Source organism: Nannobrachium achirus (genome assembly GCF_963921795.1).
Source record: "Nannobrachium achirus genome assembly, chromosome: 2".
NCBI lineage: Eukaryota > Metazoa > Chordata > Actinopteri > Myctophiformes > Myctophidae > Nannobrachium > Nannobrachium achirus.
The window spans coordinates 2,318,862-2,339,547 of NC_137811.1; the positions used below are offsets into that span (position 1 = coordinate 2,318,862).

The 20,686-nt window shown below is 41.1% G+C and overlaps 2 long non-coding RNA genes across 2 annotated transcripts; one reads left to right on the top strand and one right to left on the bottom strand.

Moving 5' to 3' along the window:
* The first annotated feature begins 2,716 nt into the window (after window positions 1-2,716).
* On the top strand, window positions 2,717-4,553 carry LOC308301132. Its single transcript, XR_013962854.1, has 2 exons — window positions 2,717-2,764; window positions 3,969-4,553. It is a non-coding gene; the product is annotated as an uncharacterized lncRNA (long non-coding RNA).
* Window positions 4,554-4,971: 418 nt separating this feature from the next.
* LOC308295200 lies at window positions 4,972-6,571 on the bottom strand. Its single transcript, XR_013962562.1, has 2 exons — window positions 6,432-6,571; window positions 4,972-5,134 (listed from the first exon to the last, which is right to left on the bottom strand). It is a non-coding gene; the product is annotated as an uncharacterized lncRNA (long non-coding RNA).
* Between the last annotated feature and the right edge of the window lie 14,115 nt (window positions 6,572-20,686).

The window sequence follows — 20,686 nt, forward strand, 5'->3', positions numbered from 1 at the left end:
ATATTACTCTGGCATAATTTTGCCTAGCATCGTGAATTAAAATTTAAAAAGCTCACACAACTTTGGACTTTTCCCGGCCAATAGGGACGAGCTGTAATTGATTAAGTCCCGCCGACTCTGTATTCCTATTGGTTGGGCTTTAAACAGCCATAACTCCAGTTCACAGCATGGTACCTACCATCTTGAAACTTGGTGTCTGGACTTAAATGGCCAATAGGGACTTATTACTTAAGCCCCACCCCCTATTAAGCCCCACCCCTATCTTCCTATTGGCTGAGCTTTAAACAGCTATAACTCCAGTTTGTAGCACGGTACCGTCTCGAAACTCGCTGTGTGTACTTATACAACCAATAGGAATGAGCTGTAATTGTTGAAGCCCCGCCCCCTCTCTTCCTGTTCACTGAGCTTTAAACATCCATAACTCCAGTTTGCAGCATTGTACTGTCTCTGGATTTGGTGTGTGCACTTACACGGCCAATAGGAATGATCTGTAATTGTTTAAGCCCCACCCCCTCTGCCTTCCTATTGGCTGGGCTTTAAACATCCATAACTCCAGTTTGCAGCATGTACTGTCTCGGGATTTGGTGTGTGTACTTACACGGCCAATAGGAATGATCTGTAATTGCTTAAGCCCCACCCCCTCTGCCTTCCTATTGGCTGGGCTTAAAACATCCATAACTCCACTTCCCGACACGTTACTGGTCTCAAACTCGGTGGGTGGTCCCACAGACCTAACGGCTAACCGCTAATGCTAATGTTAAAAATGCTAATGCTAACGTTAAAATGCTAATGCTAATGTTAAAATGCTAATGCTAATGTTAAAAAAATGTAATGCTACAAATGCTAATATTAAAAATGCTAATGCACACACTTAGCGAGCTGCAGGCACACACATTTTGTAGGAATTTTCAAGTCTGACACAACTTAAGGTTAACTTAGGTAGTAGTTCATTTTGCGTGTGGGCCCACAAATTATTAAGTGTGCCTGCCATGCAATGGCAAAACACTTATTGTAATCCGCCATACTTATATCACAATAATAATAATAATAATCTTCCCGCAAATTTAGGCACGTAATAACTGCCGCAGGATTTACGCCACCACTGCAATATATACATCAAAACGTGCGGCTCGGCCGGGAATGGTGTGCTATTACTTTCTTTCCAATCCACGTTACCATGGCGTCGCAATTCGTGAAAAACAACGCCCAAAAACCCCATTGAATTTGAATGGGGGACAAAAAAAAAAAAAAAAAAAATTAGTGCCACATTACTCTGGCATACTTTTGCCTAGCAATGTGATTTAAACTTTAAAACGCTCACACAAGCTAATGCTTATAAAATGCTAATGCCAAAATGTTAAAGCTAATGCTAAAAATGCTAACAGCAACCACTACACAAGGTTGCACACACTTAGCGAGCTGCAGGCACACTTAAAATTTCTTAGAAATATTATGTTCTAGTTGATTAATCCCTGTCCCCTCTGTATTCCTACTGGCTGGGCTTTAAACAGCCATAACTCCAGTTCACAGCATGGTACCGTCTTGAAACTTGGTGTCTGGACTAATGATAAGCCCCACCCCCTCTGTCTTCCTGTTGGCTGAGCTTTAAACCGCCATAACTCCAGTTTGCAGCAGGTTACTGGTCTCAAACTCGGTGGGTGGTCCGACAGACCTAATGGCTAACCGCTAATGTTAACCACTACCTCCGCAAATGCTAATGCTAACAATTCTAATGCTAATGCTAAAATGCTAATGTTAAAATTATTTAATGCTAATGCTAAAATGCTAATGCTAAAAATGCTAATATTAAAAATGCCAATGCACACATTTAGCGAGCTGCAGGCACACTTAACATTTCGCAGGAATTTTCTTTTCTAGTATATATTATTTGTTCCCTTTCTTGATGTACCTTGCTCTTACTGTACTTACTGTACTCTGTACTCTGTTCTTGTTTTTTCTTGTATTAATTGTGCCTGCCATGCAATGGCAAAACACTTATTGTAATCCACCATACTTAAAGGGGAGCTCCGGTCGTTTTCAAGGGCTTTTGTAACCCCATATTATCATATTCTAACTTGGAAAACAAAAAAGAAATTTATTTTTGTGGTACATTTCCATTTTTTGGGAAACGCGAAGCTATGACCTCACTTCCTACAGCACCAACCTCACTTCCTCCAGCACCCATAATCCTTTGCGCAAGCAGCGCTTGGAGAAGAGAGCCAAAGCTAAGCTAACAGCGCAACCATAATAACATCCTCGCTGCGTTGCTGTTTTAGTTTGTTTGTTGCTGTTGGTTGGAAGTCACGTAGTAAGAAGATGGGATGTTATGACCGCAGTGATGCTGAGCAGTTGTAGAAGTTTTGAAACGTGTGCAACTGTGTCGGTGAAACAACATGGCATTGTTGTTTTACCGTGGTGTTATGATTGAATGAAGCCGAGCGACGGAGCGAGCCCCGGGTGCTGCTGCTGCCTGCAGAACGATGGGACATGAATCTGCGGTTGTGTAGTGATTAGTAAACATTTCACAACAGATGACTTCCACCGAGATGTAATGGCAGGATTGATGGACACAATGCAAAGCTAAATGTCCCTTGTAAAGCAGAACATAGGTATGTACTGTATGTTTGGAATTAAAATGCCACTCTACGAAACATAATGTATAATGTACAAGCAAAGGTTGCAACTTGATTCATGTTTGTAACACTTATTTTGTTCCCATCTAATGGGTGGAGAGGCTTCATATCAAGGTGTATTCTTTCAAGAGGTAGGACTACTTTTAGGCTATTGTTATTGCTAGCGATGCTAATCTAAGGCCCATTCCCACTGGGCCAGATAACAGATATCTGGAGATATTTCTCCAGATATTTTTCCATGCAAAGTGGATGGTAGATACAGATAAAAGAAAAGTCTACCACAGATATTTGCCACAGATACTTTTATCTGTGGCAAATATATTTTTTATCTGTATCTACCATCCACTTTGCATGGAAACATATCTGGAGAAATATCTCCAGATATCTGTTATCTGGCCCAGTGGGAATGGGCCTTAAGCCTGTAACAGCAGTGCGGTTCCAACATTAATGTAAATGTGCGGGGCACCCAAAAGTGGTGAGATAAAAGTCAACAGAGGGGACTGTATTATAATGTATATGAATCGACAAACAACCCCTCCCCCAGTGGCTGCACAGTAATTATGATGTAACGTGAGCTATTATAAAAGATGATGATGATGATGATACTACACTCTGATTCCTAGTGTAGGCAACCAAACGTTGGGTACTTACAACTGTGAAGTGTGTGAATCACTAGAATATATTTTATTCAGACAAACTCATAAACAAACTGAATCCACATAACTCCATTAAAACACATAGCAGTACTGTAACACTCCCCTTCCCTCATTGACCATACATGAAGCTAGATCGCATTGTTTTTTTTTTAAATGTTTTTTACTGATGTGCGTGGTCTAAATGTTATTGTTTTCTAGATTGATATTGCTATGCATTTGTTATATTGTTGTTGATGTACTGACATTATCCTATTATATTGATATACTGTATTACCTGCTTATTGTACATCGCTTTGGATTAAAATCTGCTAAATGCCTAAATTGTAATCATCCAGCACTTTTGCCAGTTACTTTTTATTCTTTTGTACTACACTGTTTTATAAAGTAGGGTTTAAACTTACAAACAAAAAACTGTTTAAATATGGAGATAAGAGGTTTGTGCCCGAGAGCAACCCCCCAACATTACATGAAATATGTAACATGGTAAAATGCAGTGTTACTGTTGTTAGTTTATAGATCTGTTCTTTTTTTTTTTAGCAAACTGGTTTAGGATTCTCATTATTGCATGGTGTGATTACTAGAAATGGGGTAAAAGCTATGGCAACATTTTGAAATGTCATTGTAAATAATCTGTGTACCCTGAAACATTTTTCCTCCTCTTTGTCTATAATTGCATAAGGTGCTGACACATCACATAATCCACCATGTCCAAGATGATGTCCATAGCAGTCCTGCGGGAAGACAGCGGTACAACTGTCTACATCGCCCTCTGAAGAGATGCCGTAGAAGAAGCAGCTTACAAGGAACTCCCAGGAATATTATTTACTCTCTCGATTCATACAGCAATGTGATCTAATTTTTTAATATTAGACTACTCTAAAGCCTCTTTCAACTCTAATGTTGCCTCGCCTGTGCTCTGTACACCCAGTAATAAGCTTGTTATTTTAATAAGTCAAATTGGGAAATAAGATAAAAGTGAGAGAATAATTTTCCAAATCCTAGGGAGAAAAATAATCATTTACAAGAATCGTGCTGCCCTTCTGCAGATATAAGTGTCTGCTAAATTTCTAAATTAGATCAGCTAACACAGGGAACATGTCAGAACCCTAAAACATCCGGGACAACCATGTCCTAGCTCTGGTCGAGAGTGTGCGCTGCTCAACCCATTTTCAGTATTGGCTACAGCACAAACTATTAGAATAACGGTTTCAATTTCAGGTGGACTACACACTAAAAAGGCTAATAAAAACAATATATAACATCATGAGCTTTTTGGTTTCATCCTTGCAATCTGTCATGAAAATATGTATTTACCGGTAAATATATTATTTGCTGGAGTAGAGCAGTGGTTCTTACTCTGGCGTCCCTGCAACAATCATATTTGAACTGGGGACCCCCCACCCTGATAAGCACTTAGACTGTAGGAGTTGAGGCATTACATTCTGCTCGATTCCGTTCCACAGATAAATATTGTGAAACTAGCCGATCTACAAGCTCAAACTCCCAGACTCAAAGGTTGAGAACCACTGGACTACAGTAATGCTCTGAAACAGAAGTACTTGCCACTGTGTTTGTTACATTGTACTGTGTTTACTGTGTTACAAATGGCAGGTTCACACAGCACTCCATACTGTGTACATTATATTTCTTACAAGTAAAAACAGAAAAGAAGGAAAATCAAATGTATTGAATCTATTTTATTATCTATTATGACAAGGATCATAGAAATGTTCACATCTCTATGCATTTGTTATGTATAATACAATATAATGATGCCAGGGTAAGAAGACGTCGACTCTCCACTTGCGACGACTCTCCAGGACACTCCAAACGATACCGCAGTGCCTGCAGTGAGAAGAAGAAAATACTGTAACATGTTGCATTGTCTTTGTCACACACAAACGGTTCATCGCCATGGCAGCTTATCGTGTACATCAGGGTCTGCAACCTTTTACAAATGAAAAGTGCCATGGTTTTATTTTTTTAGATAGTGTGCCATGTCAACATGAATTTTAATGACAAGCCATCATAAGTGTGGACATTTTGATTGGAAGGACATAACAATCATTAGACTCTGAGCAATAAGTCACTTATCTCCCAGACTCCCTCCCCAGTCAGAGTTCATAGCTTTAATGAATGTAGAATTATATGCAGGATGTCATTTGCTGCAAATTAGGTGACTTAATTTAATTTACCATGTTTAAAATATATATTTGAAATAAAAATCCTGTCTCACACTTCTGCCAGTGTGACAGTGATCACCCCCCCCCCCCCCCCCCTGTGCCAATGTTGGCACTCGTGCCTAAGGTTGCCTAGCCCTGGTTTTTGTCATGGACATACAAATATTAAATATGACAAGAGACAGATCTGCTAGCCCTAAATATTAGCCTACTAGTGCTGTTCTCAGTGTGTTGAGGGACCTTCAGTTGAAGATGGTTCAAATGGATCACAGGTCTATTTTCTGAGAGCAGTGGTGTAAGCAGTGCTTGTAAAATGTTGAGGCTTTTGTACTTTGAAAAATTTCCAGCTTTCTGTACTGGTACTTGACTCGAGCTCGAATCCAAATATAGTACTTGTACACCATTACAATCATTTGAAAACTTGAGTTACTTTGCACATAAATGATTATATTATAAAAACTAATTAATCAAATTTAGCCCTATTTTATATCCAGGCTATTTGAAAATAGACGATCTACAAGCTCACAATGTGTTGATGCGATGTGTTGTGACTTTGTGGATCTGCCATTTTCAAACATTTTGTACTTTTAAAGAATATTTTGATGCCAATACTTTAGTACTTTTACTTCTTACAGAACGTTTTCTATATTGCAGTATTGATAGCCTACTTTTACTCAAGTATCTTAGTCCTTTTTCCATCTCTGTCAGAGTGTAGACCTACAAATGGGACCAAATAGACCCATAGGAGGTACTGGAAAATAAAAGTTTTGAGAGCCACTGTACTAGTGGACTCCTAATGTGAAATACATAGTAAAATCAGTGCCATCATACATATTTTAAAGTAAACTTAGGCCTACAGACTTTACATTCTGTAATTGGGATTAATATAGGAATGTGCATGCCAGGACACATTGATGATGACACTCACATACACAAATAAGTTATACATGAAAGAAACATACCATTGGGTCTCGGTTGTCTCTTCCAGTTCAACTTGGGGATCCTAGCAGCATGGAGCAGTAGTCACAACAAACGGGCAGAATAACTTGGGTGCAGAGAATGGTCCTATGACAGTGTGTATGATGTTAGCTTAGTGGAGTCCCAGCTGGCAGAGCGACGCCTCGTCTTTTCTCTCTGGTTCACGTCGCTGCTTTTTTTTTTTTTTTTCTTCCTTCTTCTAATGTAATGCATAGCCTACTCCAGTTCATATAAAAAGTAGTTCTACCGAAGATTCTGCCAGCAAGTCCCTATGTCAGTAGAAAACATGTCTGAAACAAGTAACAACCATACTGTTGTTGCTAACTAGCGTTCACGCTACGGCAACCACACCGGGTCAAATCCTACTGTAGTTTCTGCAGCTACAACGGCCTCCCACCACGTACGTCATAGCCAGGCGTTCCATTGGCCGAATCAGTCTATGACGTACGTGGTAGTAAGGCCCCCTACTGTCCACAGAACAGTAATGTAAGGAAATAGACGCGTTTTAGCATGAACGTAGTTGACTAAAAGAACACAGACTTGGTTGAAAACCGGCGAACCACTCCTTTAATAATCATCATAATCACCTAAAAAAATGTTGGCACGTAATAACGGCCGCAAGATTTACGCCACCCCCGCAATATATACATCAAAACGTGCGACTCGGCCGGTAATGGGCTGCTATTACTTTTCTTTCGGATCCGCGTTACTATGGCAACGTAATTCACAAAAAACGACGCCCAAAAACCCCATTGACTTTGGCGCCACATAACTCTGGCATACTTTTGTCTAGCAACGTGATTTAAACTTTAAAACGCTCACACAACGGGATGCAAGCAGAAGCCTCCACGTGGCGCATCCCAGGCAATGCTAAAGACAGAAACTGTACCACAGTGACTGACTGAAGTAGCCAATTCTGCAACCACTGACCGTCAACGACAGTCAAGTTTTTCCTACCATGCAGGAAACCCACCTGGGTCAGACGAGATGAAACTGGTAGCTGAGATCTGTCAAGTATGGATTAGCCATGTTTGTGAAGCCCCTGCTGGATGTCAGGGACTTCCATACTAACAGCTCAGATACCAACATAGAGACTGTTAGGATATGCCTGCCAGAGATCTCCATTACCTCGCTGTATAAACCACCTGCCGGCCCCTTTCTATGGCCTGAACTACGATTGGGGGACTTTAATTCCCACCACACAATGTGGGGATATGACTCAACCAACAGTGATGGTGAACTAGTTGAAAGTTGGACGGAAAACACAGGCTTGCAGCTGGAGCTCATTCACAACTCCCCAAGGCCTTCAACAGCTGCCACTGGAGAAGAGGCTACAACCCTGACCTGTGTTTCATCTGCCAGAGACAAGCACATCTGACTGAGAAAACAGTGCTGAAACCGCTCCCCAAGTCTCAACATCGGCCAATCTCAGTTACGATCAAACCTGCCATCACAAAGTCGGAAGTACCCTTTCGACGCCGCTTCAACCTCATGAAGGCCAAATGGGACAAATATAGCGAAGGAATGGAAAACACTCTAACAGACATTGAACCCACACCTGACAACTACACCATGTTTGTTCAGGCTGTAAAGAAGACTGCTTGCGCACATATCCCACAGGGATGCTGAAAAGAATACATCGCAGGCCTCACAGTCATCACAGTTGCTGGAGTGCTATGAACTGGAGTTCGAAAAGGACCCTTTCTCAGATGCCGCTAGTGAACTGAGTGACAAACTCATGGAATCCCTAGGGAAGGAGAGGCGGAAAGCCTGGCAGAATAATGTAGAGAACATCAACATGACTCAGAACAGCAAAAAAGCCTGGTCTACTATCCGGAAATTTAAATGGTGATAAGATCACACCACCCGTTATATCCAACATAAGACCAAACCAGGTTGGGAGCCAACTGGTGGCCAACAGGAGACAAGCAGAAAAGCGCAAGGCTAAACCATCTCACTACCATCCCGGGCAGTCAGCAGAACATGTCCATTCTAACCAAGCCCTTCACTTTTGAGGACTTTGAAGCAGGACTAAGCACCATGAAGCTGGGCAAAGCTGCAGGTCCTGACGACGTACTGCCCGAGATGATCACCCACCTAGGCCCAGCAATGGCTTATGGAAATGTATAACACCTGTCTCCAAACCCAGCACATACCAACAATCTGGAGGAAAGCCATCATCATTGCTCTTCTAAAGCCTGGGAAAGGCCCCAACCTCCCCAAAAGCTACCGGCCCATCTCCCTACTCTGTATCACCTACAAGCTGTTCGAGAGACTACTCTATCCCCCCAGATAGACACTGCGCTGATCAAAGAACAAGCTGGATTCAGACCCGGGAAATCATGCTCAGGCCAACTGTTAAACCTCACCCAATACATCGAGGACGGATAGAAGAAGCTGATAACAGGCGATGCCTTTGTAGATCTGTCAGCAGCCTATGACACCGTCCAACACAGGCTGCTGATAAAATTTAAAAAAAGTGCAGCGGGCGCCAAACTGTGCAATACAATAAGATGTCTTCTGAGCAACCGGCTGTTCTATGTCACACTCAACAATAAAAAAGCAGATGGTTCCACCAGAACAACGGGCTGCCACAGGGCAGTGTCCTGGCACCTCTCCTCTGCAATGTCTATACCAACAACCAGCCCCTACTAGAAGGATGCAGCAGGTTCATCTACGTAGATGACCTAGCCATGACAACGCAACAGCATACCTTCCCAGAAGTTGAGTCAACCCTGGATCGAGTTCTCTCAGATATGTCAGTATACTATCTGGAAAACCACCTGCGTCCAAACCCTGGGAAGACCCAAATCTGCAGCTTCAAATCTGCTAATGCTAAAATGCTAATGTTAAAGCTAATACTAAAAATGCTAATGTTACAAATTCTAATGCTACTAATGCTCATGTTAACGTCAATGCTAAAAATGCTAATGCTAACACCAACCGCTACACAAGGTTGCACACACTTAGCGAGCTGCAGGCACACTTAAAATTTTGTAGAAATGTTCTTTTCTAGTAATAATAAGTTCCCATACGTTGTTTAAGTAAAGTATTCTCTTAACGAAAACCTACATTATATCCTATTCTACTATAATCTTACTATATCCTATTATGTGGAGAAAGCTCTGTCCTTTCTTCTGTCGGTCTGTCTTCAAACATTTATCTCCTTAGAGAGTTGACCTATCGATCTGAACTTGCTCATGGACTTTTGTTGGTATTTATTTCCATAGACTATGGATCTGCAGTGACAGTTTTAATCCCTCGTATCTTGTACACACATAGTTTGGGTGTGAGCGTCCTAATAATACAAACTAACCTGTCTGATTGCTGATCTCTCCATCAGCACAGGCAATGCAGTCAAAGCAGCAGACAGGTTCTCCTTTCCTTAAGGCCTTCCAGGTTCCAGGGGAACAGCTCTCACTCTCACTGCACACTGACCGAGGAGGCTGCAGAGGATATTATCTACGATCAATCTGCAATCTCAGTCTGAACTCATTACATTCACATCATAAGATCAACATTAGTTATTTTAGAAAGCTGAAGTGACCTCTGTGAAGTCTTCATCAAGGATGAGTTCTTCATCTCCGGAAGCTGACCTTTTGAACACACCTACATTTTGTACTTTTAGACCTCCATCAGGGAGCCACTCCCAGTTTATGACATCATAGATCGGTGGAGCCATTCCATGCTCATCAAACAATATATGTTCCCCAGATGTAGTGCTGAAGTTGACCTTTTCCATGTAATATGCAAGCTGGAAAGTGTGTATAAGACACTGTTAATGACACCCTTGCAGTTATTATGCAGTTATTTACAAAACAACATAAACATTGTATTGCATTTTTTGCAGTCGTGGACGGGGCATTGCTCACCCGCTTTCTGATCTGGGAGAGCCTGGCTTAAAAGTGTGAATTCGTATCATACCTGCCATGTCTGTACTGTCTGCAGGCTGGCACAGCTGTGCCCAGTGAAAGGTCCTCTTCCTGGCACACACTGCAACATGTCATGGAGGGCATGGGCCAGGGCATACACAGCCTTGTACACATTGTACTCTAGATTGTCTGTGTTATCAAACTTGTATGATACATCTGCCAGGTCCTCTTCTCCAGTACACCCCCGGTCACCAGGTTCCCATACTATACCCAACTTACACCCAAACATCTCCTCCCAAAACTCCGTCCACTGATGACACCAAACCAAACCATGACACCATGTGAATTACTTTAAATTAGTTTAAAATTTCAGCTTAAAGGTAGGGTAAGTGATATGTTTTGGTTGAAAAAAGAAACATTTATTTTGCCTTGTTTGTGTGACAAAGCATGTGCGGAATAGTGGCGAGCGAGCTCCGAACCGTTTCAATAGTGAAGTCAGACAGGATCAGCAAACAGAGAAATGGGCAATTTCCTGCCAAATTGGAGAATGGGTTTTTCTGGTCGCACATTGTTTGTGGTGTCACAACTCTTTCATACTTTCACCTACAAACCTCGTTCAAACTTTAAAATGTTCACTGATGTTTGAAGTTTCATTGGTGTTTTAATCATTCTGAAAAAGTTTATACTTTTAGAAATGTTTAACTTTATTCGTAAATATTTCATCCCATAGAGAACTAGCAAAGCAGTTCCTGCAGAAACTGCGTGGGCTCGCTCGAAGCTGCCGCACATTTTATGATGTAATAGTAGAAAATACATTTAAGCGCAAGGGTGTAAAGTAAATAGTTGAGTCGAATTTGATACTTCCGTGACCTTGGAGAGATAAAGGTCTGTTTCTCAGTGGTTTTGTCAACTATGAAGGTTAAATAACAAATTGAGCTCCCATGCCCCTTGCAAAAATGGCAGCAAAATGTTTGACAGCCGCTGAAAGTTTGTGTTTCATTCACTTACTATACAATATACTATAAAGGAAAACAAATACCCCCCAGAAATCTGCTTTAAGTAGCATGTGAGGGGTCAAACTAGGGTTTTTAATTATTCTGAATCCATTGCAAGCATTTGTGACCCAGCGTGGCAGAGGGTAAGTCATCTCGCATGCCTCAGCTTTACAGCAGAGCTGAAATTACGTTTTTTTGTTCTCTCTCTAAAATGTAATAAAGCCACAACATCTCATAATAATCAGGCTACATTTCACTTAAACACCAGAGCTTAACTCTGCATGTAAATAAGACTTTTTTAAATTAATGTGAAGAGAACGGGACATAATTCTGTTGGTCCTCCCGGGATGTAGCTACAATGCTAGTCTATTTGTAACTTAGCCACCCTTTGTTAGCCCTTTGTAGCCAAATGCGGTACTATCGGGGCTCCATTACTTAGCGTTGCAAACCACACTATTTATCCCGTTCATTTAGTGCCACGTATGTTCCAAATAAACAATTATTAACCAATTTCGATAGGGCATGAGTTATGGTGTTGCGCACATATCTAGAAGCGCATTCCCATAGAGCAACGTGGACTAGACGAAAACGGGTGCCCTATAGAATAAATACTTTACTTTTCTTATTTACTTTAGTAAAAGTATCAGTAGCCTACTGCAATTTAGATATACTCTGTTACATGTAGAAGTCCGGTATTAAATAAATATATTTTTAAAATAGCAGATCTACAAGCTCACAATGTGAGCTATTTTCAAGTGGCCAAAATGTGTATAGGCTACAATAACAGCTGAAGTGGTTAATGTAGTTTTGGACTATTAAAATCAAAATCTACAAAGCAATAACTAAAGTTTTGAAATAAATGTAGGCCTAGTGGAGTAGAAGTTAAAATATTGGAAATTGGATTTACTAAAGCCGGCCATACATTACACGATAATCGGGCCCGACTGAATCGGGTAGAATTAAACACTACAGGATCATTTTTTCAGATTATCTGACCAGATAATCTAAACGGGCTCACACTAGCCGTTTTGAACTGTCGGGCGCTCCGCACGCTACAGGATTCTATCCCGATTGAGTCGGGCTCGAACACAGCAATAATAAATATATATAGCATATAAATAATGCATTGTTTAGTTACAAATTATTTATTAATCATTTACAAATGTACAAATGTATATAAATGGTTTATTCATGATTAGTTTACCACTTACTAATACCTTACTAATAACATGTAAATAATGTTTAAAACAGTTATAAAATGTTTAGGTAAACATTTACAAATATCAATAAACAGTTTGTTCTTGTTTATTACTCATCTACAAACTGTTTATAAATGTTTATAAATGATTTATAACAGGTCATTATTGTAAAGTGCTACCCTTGCTTTTCCTGCTTTTTCCGCTGCTTTTTTTCCTTTCCTACTTGTTTCCTTGCTTGGCACTTTATCGCTGCTTGCAGCTATATCTATTATTATATTAGTACAATTTAAAGAGAAGTAGCTAACTCAATATTTTTTGACTAGTATTAACTCAATAGTTATGCTTAGGTGTTAGGGAGAAGCGTGGCTGTTGCTGTCAGCGACTACACTTCCTCCTCAGCTCCCTTGACCTGTGGGGTCCCCCAGGGCTCCATACTTGGTCCTGTCCTTTTTTCCCTCTATATGCTCCCCCTCGGCACCCTTATTAACAGCTTCAAAGGCATGTCATATCATTGTTATGCTGACGATACACAGCTGTATCTTTCCTTTAAGAAAAACAACCTCAGCAAACTCACAGTCATGCATGACTGTTTAACCGGCATTAAAAACTGGATGGCACACAATTTCCTACAGCTCAACTCAGACAAAACAGAAATTCTCATCATAGGCCCTGAGATTAGCGCAAATGAAATTCGGCTGTCCCTTGGACCATTGGCATCAAATGTCAAACAGACAGCAAGGAACTTAGGAGTCTTTTTTGACACAAACTTGAATCTTGAGTTTCACATTAAAAAGGTCACCCAGTCCTGCTTTTATTACCTACGTAATATTGCAAAAATAAAGTCAATTATCTCTCCTCAAGATTTGGAAACAATTATTCATGCCTTCGTATCCTCCCGTCTTGATTACTGCAACGGACTCTACACCACCCTGAGCTGTTCATCACTATCCCGTCTTCAATTGGTACAAAATACTGCAGCCAGAATCCTCACCAACACCAACCGTAGAGCACACATCACCCCGGTTTTAAAATCACTCCACTGGCTACCCATTAAAGCCAGAATAGATTTTACAATACTTTTAATTACTTTTAAAGCTTTGCATGGGCTGGCCCCGCTGTACATCATGGACTTACTGCCACCTAAACCTAAGTCAAGATCTCTCAGATCCTCAAACAAGGGCCTTCTGAAGGTCCCCGGGACGAACCTTAAAACAAAGGGAGACCGGGCGTTTGCAGTGGTGGCTCCTACTTTGTGGAACGCCCTACCTTTGGTGTTAAAAAATGCTGTGTCAGTCGACAGTTTTAAACGTTTACTGAAAACACATCTGTTTCAATTACATTTTATATCTTGAAGTTTTACTGGCCTTATTGCTAGGGTCACTGTTTTTTGCACTTTCTCTTTTCTTTTTGTTTGCTTTTATACTGTTGTAATAATAATAATACATTTTATTTGTATTGCACTTTTCATTCAATGAATCTCAGAGTGCTACATACATTGCAAGGAGAACACATACTAAAAGAATAAAAGATTATCAAAGTCAATAATATAACATTAGCAGGTGCATTCAATAATCAATAATCAAAATCAATAATATAATGTTATATGAAGATAATATGCAGATTTTTTTTGTTGTGTTGTAGGTTGACCTTGTTTTACTTGTTGTTATTGTTTTTATTGTATCCACTGTAAAGCACTTTGTAACATTGTTTGGAAAGGTGCTATATAAATAAAACTTACCTACTTACTTACTTACTTACTTAAATTAGTTTGTTCCAATTTAAATCTACTCATATTAAATGTGTTGAACAGTGTAGTGTTACAGGGTTATCCTGTCTGAGTTCTCTATACTGATTGGATAAAATTGGCACACTGACCTGAAAATGAATTTCATGTTTAATATCAGAGCTGGAGACTTGGGGACAGGAGACATGGAGATTCCCATTGCTGAACAAACGCTCTATAGCAATAGGTACCATAAGAATACACCAATACAGAGCTATTTAAAGCTATACTATGTAACTTTTTTAATAAAACAAATTCATCTTAAAATTATCCTAACTATTAAATCACCAAAGTTTTAGAACACCCACTCTGTTAATTTCAGCCCCAAAAGCCTTATCTTTATGGTTCTACTGAGCCCGTGTGGCCATGACCGGGACTGTTTTTTCCCAGCAAAATTAAGTCTTCTGCATCATTCTGTATACTGTCTCCCTACCGGCCAATCACAGCGCGTCTTGCGTCTCTTCAGGAAGTAGCTTGCTTCAACAGCAGTGTTTACGCTGGTCTAGGAGTCTAGTATAGCCTGTAACTCCCCAACGCCTGATCGCAGAGGGACACGAGAGACCTCTACGGATGCGTCTCGGCGAGGCGAGGCGGATGCGGTGGTCTGAAGGCCCGGTCCGCTGCGAAAAACGGCCGAAAAAAGGAGACGCGACCGCGGTTTGCTATACCGCTACTGAACACTAGTTGAGCAAGTTACACAGTATAGCTTTAGCACTTATTTTAACCAATGAAAAATCACTTACCCTACCTTTAAAAACAGAATGAAACTAAAGACTCACTAGGGTGGTGTCAGGGTCATAGAAAGGTTGTATTTTCATCAGGAAGTCCTTCAGACCTGGCATGTCCCCACCACGGATGGACAGACCCATATGTCCAGCAATGATGTTCCTGTATTCAGCCTTATGGAATCGAGTGTCATGTGTATAATCGGACACCCAGTGTATACCTGACACATTCTGGTCTATCACCTAATGCAGGGATGGGAAACTTTGATGATCGAGAGGGACACTCTATTTTCACAGACACTCCAGAGGGCCACATCCACATTGAACATAACGTTTGGCAGAAACCTCTTATCTCCGTATTTTAACTTTTCTTTAAAAATAAAATAAAAATAAAAAAGAGGTTTCTGTCCGACAGGGACGATATATTGGTGAATATCATTGCTGTTGTAAAGAAACCTTGTATGTTCAAACGAGTTCAGGAAGTGGAACACTTTTGTAAAATCCCAACAAGGCTTCCTCACACATTAAAAGGCCAATATCAATCACCAGAGCCAGGGGCCTGTGTTTTCAGCGGATCCATCATGTTTAAAACACACAGACTGACAGAGATTTTCACATTCATATTTAGATGCTTACAACATGTCCTTTCTGCTTACCATAAACGTAACAAAAAGCCTGTATATCATCCCTGTAGGGTGGAGACTTCAAGCTGTGTTTTTGTCCATGCCTTACCTCTTAGGCGCCGTACAGACATTTGCGTGAAACATCTTCTCCGTATCGTCTGAGAATGGCCACTGGGGGCGCCGTACTAATGCATTGTCAATGGAAGGTTGTTTGGTGTTTTGTCGTTGCCGTGTCTCTTGGCCAAAAGACAGCCTGTGGTTGAGCTAGAGACACGGCAACGACAACAAAAAAAAACTTTATTAGTACGGCACCCCCAGTGGCCATTCTCAGACAATACGGAGAAGATGTTTCACGCATATGTGTGAGTCCAGCCTTAACCTTAACTTGTGGGGTGCCGCAAGGCTCCATATTGGGTCCTAAATTGTTTATGCTAGAAGCTGGGCCGCCCGCTCTAGTCGGCGACCTGGCCAACTCGGGAACAATGTAAATAGGGAATGAATGCCCCGCCCTTTAATGCAAACCCCATTATACCTGTTGTCATAGGAGCCGTTTTGACCATCTGTTTGCCTGTGTCCATTTATGCCCATATATGGAGATATCTGTATCCAGGGCCGATTCTAGGGTAGAGCGAACGGTGCAGTCGCACAGGGCCCCGCACCTGCAAGGGCCCCGCGCTAGGCTTGGTTAATTGATTTAGTTTTGTTTTCATATAAAATCTTCACACAAACACCGCAATCTGCAGGACGGAGACAGAGCCTGTCAAAGATGGCTGTGATATCTCCCTGACAACCAGCAACAACCAGTGAAACGGCTGACTGTCCCTTCGGGCTATGGGATTTACTGTATCTAGTTTTGAGACACGGGATCTTACAACTTGATTCAGCGTTCCCTTCCCTTCCGTTACTTACTTATGAGAGAGTTGAGAGAGAGAGCATCATATCTGAGCGAGGTAAGGCCAGGGTAATGTTCTACAAAGTTATGAGAAATTCCCTCATCTGACAACATGACGATCTTGTGTCTGATTGATAGCCTAGTAGTAGTGAAGTAAATACATGGTCCCATCCAGCTATTGCATTAATTCGGCAGGAGTCTGCTTTGTGGCCGTGTAGGCCTACAATAAAAGCAGCAGAAACATATGCTTCTGTCTAACCGTGTTAGAGGTAGAGTTGCTGCATAATTCCATAGCATTTATAGATGCACAGCCACAGAAAATCGTTTGCGTGTGCGTGCAAGTAAAAAAGAAATGCGCGGGGGGGGGGGGGGGGGGGGGGGGTTCGGACAGACTTCGCTCAGGGCCCCGCATTTCTCCCAGTCGGCCCTGTCTGTATCTGTCTGTCGGCGTCCATTTTATGTCCATATATGGAGATCACTGCAGATACAGTTCTGGGTCCATTTTATGCCCATATATGGATATCTCTGTATGTCTGTCTGTGTCCCTTTTATGGCCGTATATGCCCATATATGGAGATATCTGTTTATCTGCGTCCATTTTTAGCCCATATATGAGATCTCTGTCGCTTTTTGTTTGTTTCTTCTTTAAGCAGAATACGCAGCCTGCTTAAATCTGCTTCATTCAAGTCATCCTCCCAGTCCCACGCTTTTTTGCTTGTCTTAAGTTTGTCTTTCTCTTTTATTTTATTTTTTGGAACGGGAGAGTTCAGCTTGAGTTTTTTTTTTTTTGGAGAACCTGTTTTTTGTCAGTCTTGTGCTGTTGATTTAGCTTGTCTTATGTTTGTCTCCTCCATCTGCACCTCAGCCAACCCAGATCTTGACTACTGATCCTTGTTCTCTTCAGCAAAAGCTGTAAAGTAATTTAAATCTGCATCGTCGATGTCATCCCAGTCACACTATTTGTTGTTTGTCTCCTCCTCCATCTGTTTGTCTGTGTCCCTTTATGCCCATTATGGAGATCTCTGTATCTGTCTGTGCCTCCGACTGTGTTGCAGACACAGTGCCGGTTCCCCCTTTAATGCAAACCCCATTATACCTGTTGTCATATGACCCGTTTTGACCATCTGTTTGCCTGTGTCCATTTATGACCATATATGGAGATATCTGTATCTGTCTGTCTGCGTCCATTTTATGCCCATATATGGAGATCTTTGACCATCTGTTTTCCTGTGTCCATTTATGCCCATATATGGAGATATCTGTATCTGTCTGTCTGCATAAATTTTATGCCCATATATGGAGATCTATGCAGACCCAGTGCTGGTTCCGGAAAACCCTGATGTCAGACATCAGAATCCGAACCTTTCGTGCTGGTTCCAGAAAATCGCGGATCGGGTCGGGTCGAGGCCAAGTACTGCACTACCTGCTGTGGCGGGGAACGTGCGTGCCGAATTTGAAATCGGGAATGAATGCCCCACCCGTTATTGCAAACCCCATGGACCCGTTTTGACAATCTGTTTGCCTATGCCCATATATGGAGATCTCTGTATCTGTCTGTGTCCCTTTTATGCCCATATACAGAGATATCTGTCTATCTGCGTCCATTTTTTGTTGACTCATGTGGCGTATGTGATGTCAGAGCCTTTTATGAAGTGATGTCACAATGAGTCAGCGCTTGCGCCGGTTTCCTCCGAAACACCTGATGTCGACAATCAGCTCCGCATATGGTGATTCCGAACGTTTCGCGCCGGTTCAGAAAAAAGGCGGGTCGGGTCGGGTCGAGGCCGGGCACGGCACTCCGCGCCGCGGCGGGGAACGCGCGTGCCGAATCTGAAGCCGGTGGGACGAACGGTTCTCGAGATACGCGGATTACATACAGACAGACAGACAGACAGACAGACAGACAGAGATTTGTCGCATTTATAGATAGATTATATATAAATGACATCTGTAAGGTCTCGGATATCTTTAAATATGTAGTCTTTGCCGATGACACTAACATTTTTTTGCGCTGGGGAGAACCTTCAGCAGTTGTTGAGGGAGGTCTCTGAGGAACTGGACAAACTGAAACTGTGGTTTGATATAAATAAATTATCTCTTAACCTTAAAAAAACGAAATTTATGATCTTTGGTAATAAAAAAATAGAATCAAATACACTGGTTGAGCTAATGATTAATAATGTAAAATTAGAAAGAGTTTATGAGAACATCTTCCTGGGGGTGATCATAGACCACAGTTTCAGCTGGAAACCTTATATAAAATATGTCCGGTCTAAAGTGACAAGAAGTGTGGGTGTCCTTGGTAAAACAAGGGATGTATTAAATTATAAGTCACTATTAACATTGTATAACTGTCTAATATTGCCATATTTGTCTTATTGTCTAGAGGTGTGGGGAAATACGTATAAAAGTAACCTCCAGCCGTTAGCTATAGTTCAAAAAAGAGCAATAAGAATAGTACATAAGGTAGGCTATTATGATCATACAAATGAACTGTTCTTGAGGTCATTTACAATGAAGCTATGTGATTTAATTGATTATAGAACAGCTCTATTTATGTTTAAGGTAAGGAATAAATTGCTTCCTAAGAACATTCTACAAATGTTCAGGGATAGGGAGGGGGTTATGATTTGAGATGGGATCTTAATCTAAAACAACGCATTGCTATTACCACTCGGAAGAGTATGTGCATTTCTGTTTGTGGAGTAAATATCTGGAATGGCTTGTCGGAGGAGGTCAAACATAGCATTAATATCTTACAATTTAAAAAACGTCTCAAACATATTATTCTGGCTAAATACAACTTAATTTAAATTAATAAATAAAATAAGGGGGTTACAGTCATGATGATTGTGTGATGGCAAGTATGGTAATATTGGTGGTATGGGCTGTGGTTTTGAGGAGGACCATTTTACAAATGATGATAATAATAATGATATTAACTATAAAACTACATTTGCATCTTTTTGGATACTGGTATATCCTTGATTTGGTAAGCTTTTTGTCATTTCTTCTTTGTTTTAGTCTTTTTTCTCTTTGTGCTTTTTTCTTTGTTATATTTTGCTGCTTGAATCTTTTGAAACCATGAGTATGTGCACAGGATAGGCTTCTACAAGCTCTAAGCTTCAGCCTAGTCCTTTTGATCATCTTAACAGTGTAACCAATGACCCTACATGTTTTTGCCTGTTTTATTATTTTGAAAAACACTTTAAAATACTTCAAATAGCCAAGCTACATCAACATGTGAGTAGATCAGATCAACGATAAAGATGATATAAAATCCTAGGCCAATTGATATTATTAAAGAGGAGATATAATGGACCGAATTCAAGAGTCCTTACTTTTTGTGCACATTAAAAAAAAAAGGCAAAGACGTTTAGGGCCCCTCATGTCTGTGACTTTTTAGGGATTCAAATTCAAAAGCATCAAAAGCATCAGACCTACAAGCGATCTTCAAGATCGCTCTGCGTTTCAAACTTGTAGAGCTACTTTTGATACTTTTGTGTGACGCCGTGGCAGACTTCCCAACGTGGAGATTTTCTTTTCCGGGAGGTCTAGGTATGTCCATGTGCCCTCGCACGCAGCCGAAATTATTCATTTGTTAAAGTTTAAAACGGTTTGAAACGGTTCTGCATGAAAGACAATCATTAATTTGCTAGATTGAAAGTTCAACAACGAATGAAAACACATTTATTCGCATCGCGGGACTGGATCCCCACGATTCTCCCGGATATGGCCGGCATTTGCGTGAGGTTTAGTGCCACTCGCAGGTGGCCGGGAGGAGAAGCTGATATCCGGGAGACTTGGGATGTCTGCTATTATATGGGCGCGCGTGCGCGCGCGCGCGAGCGAGAGAGAGAGAGAGAGAGAGAGAGAGAGAGCGATACCTTTATTATCTCAAGGGGGAAAATCAGTCGCCTGCAGTTTAGGGATATTTACAAAGTTACAGAGTAATAATGCATACATAAAGTGTCAAAAACCGTCAACGCTCATAAGTGAAACAGACATACTTAAATATGGGGGGGACGCAACAAAGTTTAACATTATGCTACAGTAGGTCTCGTGGTCTTACTTGGTGTGTGGTTGACTTATTTCTTTTAATCAGAGCGCAAGACAAGAGCACAGCTAGAGGGCTGTACATACTGTCTCC